Raw genomic sequence first — 4,857 nt, 5'->3', positions numbered from 1 at the left:
GAAATACACTTCTTATGGTTTAAAAAGATAATTATTGCAAGTAAATAACCATATACATGGGTGTTTTTTAATGAAAAAAATATTTTAATTTATATTTAAAACGAGATCCTGTTTTAGTGTGTAAGTATTATTTTTATATAAATATTACATTAAAAATAGGTTCTAAACAATTATTCATTTCTGCTAAATAAAATCTTTCCTCAAAACAAATTTTATTCACGGTCTTGGTCTCATAAAAGCACAACAAAATTATCTGAAACTAGCAAAGTAACTGTTATCTCAGCATTATGATATTATTTAATTAAATTTAATTAAATCTTACTCAAAAGTATTATTGGGAAAATCATAACCTTCTCCTTAAGGTATACGCTTACTCAGAATAAAAAAAATTCCACTGATGATTATGAAAAACCATCTATTGTGTGTTAAAGACCTATCATGGTACTACTATTTTTCACTTTCAAAAGAGTAGGTAAATGACTTTTTGAGACAATGGCCATTGAATATTTTTTGAGAAAAGTCCGTAAAATTTTACAGTATGATTAAAGTTTTCTTAATTGTGAAAATAATACAAATTGCTAAACTCTTTTAAGAATGAAATACAGTTAAGAAATGGCAGTGACACTAAACAGACACAAAGCATTAAGTTTTCATTCACAATTTTTATAAATATTCCAGTCCGAATTTCCTCTATTAGTTTTCAATTTCCTACTGTTTTTTATTCAATTTTACAACAAAAAACTGAATGATGATAATACTAAAACATTTATAGCATTAAACTAGGTAAAATGGCCATACTCTGCAGACATAATAGTTATATGTGGTCAATGATCAAAATTTTGAGATATGGTGTCTTTTATCGTTTTTAACGTTTTTCAATACTTTTGTAGTGCGTGCCACTCGGATATCTAAACGAAAAACTGAGATAAAACCAGCAGAAAATATGCAAAACTATGTTGACTAAAAAATAAAATCTTAACTTTGATTATTACAGTACTACCAAAAATATTTCAGGGAAAATCAAAATCTGAAAATTTTAGTCCGAATTTACTCTGTTTCGCTTAAAGCCCAACTTTGTTTGAGCCTTATTCCATAATATAGTGAAAATATCAAATGGTTTGACAATAATAATTCATTTCATGAATATTTTTAGTGTTTAGAACAAATTTTCTAATGACATTGAACTTTATAACAATCCGAATTTGAGAACTCAAACCCTGAGTAAACAACGTCCTTAAGCGCACTCGATATTCAACATAAATGTAGCTCGATACCAACAACAGTATTACACATGATCTTACCCGTCTAATTGTAATTTACATATAACAGAAATAGTAAATTCTTCATAAAGTTTCTCCTGTCAATAGACCCCGAGCCATTGGAGCATATATTTGTTGACTTTTGTTTAGTAAAAGTAATTTGAAATTGAATTGGAGAAACGGATGATTTTATCTTTGATGGAAAAATATTGTGACAAATATTGAATCCAATATCTTGAAAGCATGATATAATAGGTGTATTCATAGACTAGAAGAAAAGTAAAACATTCTATTTACAAAACAAAATAACCTGCATAGTAAAATTAATACTGAACATCAAGGCTAGATGCAAATTTCATGAAGACATCTTTCACCAAAGAACTGTTTGTATAAAAAAAAATGCAATTATTATATGTTTGATGCATATAGGAAAGTTATATTTCAATGTTTATAATATTCATCACCATCTGTATTTTCTCCTGTTAGGTTATTTTGTATCTTAATTTTTTTCCTTCATATAAGAACAACTTTTTCAATTATACGATCAAACAAATAGTAGGCATTGTAAATATAGACTTATGAAATGTGGCGATAACGAATAGTGCTCTAAATCAAAAGCCCGAATGAAATATACAAAACAGTAGCAGAAGTGTTATGCGCAATATATACCGTGGTATGTGAATAAGTGAAAGTTCAATAAAAATGTATTTTTGTTAATTACTCTCAGATAGTATTACGTAAACTTATTAGGATAAGTGATATTGCCGCTAACCATCTATTAGCCGTTCGCCGTTGGACCTTAGCTTTGGTTTATGAAAATATTATTAAATCCTTAATTCCAAAAAGAAAAACATAAACAAAAATCATTGAAATGATTGACAAAAACTTTGTTCAAAAGAAACAAAGCATTTGAAACCTTTTTTCCCAAATATTTTAATAAAAATGCGCCGTTGAAAATTTATCTGGATAAGCCTTGTTTACATATAACAATCGCTTGTAAAATTAAATGAAGAATTAAATAAAAGATTTCTTATTAAAAAAATAAAAACACGCAGATGTATAAAAATTAAAAAGCCCAAGAATTTCTTACCGTCTGCAGATTTTAATTCCCTTCAAGATTATAATCGATTAGATAGATTCTTAATTGTGTAAATCTACCTGGCATTCATTTTTAAGTTATATTTTTTTTAAACAATCTGTTTATTTCTTGTTCCAGACTACAAGGTCATACTCGTGACAAAACAATTGCCTTTTCTATATTTAATTCTCATATTTTTCCGGGGTTTTGAAAAACTGTTTTAAGTGATGAACTTTATTCATGCATAGATTTAGTTGAGTTGGTCACTTTAAGAGAAATATATTCCTAATTCGGAATAAAATTAAATACTTAAACGAAGAAAATAATTAGGAAAGGTGAACAAATATCAAATTAAGTTATTTTTGTATGATTTTAAAATGGTTATTAGTTTTTCGGAAAATGTCTAAAATTTCGTATACATTAATTTTTCTATTATAAAAATTATAATTTTAGTTCAAAGAAAATCTTTTCTCAAATAGTTAAAAAGTTTTTTTTTAATTTAAGGAAAAGGGAATCATTCTTTGAGTATTATGAGATGATAATTTCGTTCAGGGTGTGATCAAATCAATTAAAGCCCTAATGGCTTTATGATATATTTGATTATTTTTTTTTATTTTTTTCGGACATTTTTGTTGTAAATACATTGTTCATGACACAAACAACTAAAAAAAGATACCGTCTTTTTACGTCTTTAATGACATGTATGTGTTGTATGTACACCTATTTTTATTAATCTTTTGCAAACATATTAAATTGAAGCAATATTCATTCCAAATGACATATGGTGATAACGAACAGTATTCAAAATAAAAAATCCAACCTCAAAACAGGATTAGGGCAAACACAGACCTCTAAAAATTGAAGTAGGATCCGATTCTCTTTGTCGTATTCGAGAAAATGATGAAAAAATCAGTAGACAATTAGGTGATTAATTATGGTCCAACAATAAGTATAAAAAAACGAAAGCAAGCATGTGATTTAGTAGAAGATTGCTTTTGCTGACAAGTCGTTGTATCGATTATAGAACTTACAAAAAGATTACTTCAATCAAGACTGTTGATAGTCCTGCTCTATCAATTTGTTTGTCAGAAGCTAGCCTCGCAAACGTAGAGCATACCCTTACGTATCGAATTAACTGAGGGACAAAAACTACATATACAGGTAATTAAGGTATATTGCTACGTAAGTAAGGAAGGTTGGCTGTTGAAAAATTAAAGTCATCACGTTTATCATAAAGTTTTGTAGTTGGTTACCATCAATGTCCAGTAAAATATCCAAATATGAAACATATGACGCTGACTCTGTGAATTTTTTTTATTTCAATTTAACTGGAATATATCGAGTTATTGTCAGTATGTGAGTAGCATTGTTTATTGATAATACATCGTCGGTATACCTGACTTTTGGGTTGAGGGCCACAATAGATATCTCTAAAATATATAAGTAATTTCATTGTTATATCTCTATTTATCTATCGATCTATCTAGCTATCTGTCTATTTTGAACCTGCAATTTTTTTTATACGACGCACCTTTAAACAAAAAATAAAAAGATTGCCCTAAGGCATTCAATCCTTTTGAAATATAATAATTAATTGGTCATTTAAAAAAATCAGGTGATATAATATGTAGTCAATTTGGTTTGCAAAATACAAACATTGTGATTACGTCTTCTAAAGTCTTTAATTAACATTTACAAGCAGGTGATTCGTGAATATTCATTACATCTATATTTATAACGTTTTAATGTCTATACACCACAAACTATTTTCTATCTGAACTTTTTTAATTGGATAAATCAAGGCCACCTTTACAAATTCCGTTTAATATCTTGTATCAATGAAAAGGGTTCCTTCTGTAGTTATCTGGAAGTGGACTATGTAAATATCTGTACGCAAAGACTAGTTGTAACCCTTATGAATTTAAAGGTTAGTGCAGAAAAGTTAAATGTTTCTGATTGGTCGGTTCCGATTTCTCGGAGATAAAAAGGCCATCTGAAGTGAAGGTAGAGTATTTTGATCAGATGCCCCATGTTTGTTGTATTTATAAATTAGATAGGAAAATATGTGATCACATGAATCTGGTAATAATTTTCTGTGCATCAATTTTATAGGTAAGTTAACTTTTTTTTTTTTTTTATATAAAACTCATATCAGTCGTTATAAAATGAGAAAGAAAAGTGGTTCACTTTCATGTATTTTCTCTGCAAATAATTCTAACTTTTCCATTAAAGAGACAAATGTACTTTATTTCTGCTTAAAACAGCCTTTTTATAATTGATGACAATTTGCAGATAAATAAACAAAATTTTCTTATATTATCATTTTTTTGTAGCTCTCCTAGAAAAATGTTGTTGGAAAGATACAGCGGGATTTTAGTTTTAATTGTATCAGTTTTCATCATGACAACAGCAAGTAGATGTCGAAAACGCCCAGTTCGAGAGATAATTCAACATAGAAATTGTATTCAGAAAACTGTCATTAACTTTGCCTGTGAAGGTTCATGTGACAACAGACTGTCA

This window comes from Magallana gigas, chromosome 4, assembly GCF_963853765.1.
Source record: "Magallana gigas chromosome 4, xbMagGiga1.1, whole genome shotgun sequence".
Lineage (NCBI taxonomy): Eukaryota > Metazoa > Mollusca > Bivalvia > Ostreida > Ostreidae > Magallana > Magallana gigas.
This window is presented reverse-complemented; position numbering follows the sequence as displayed.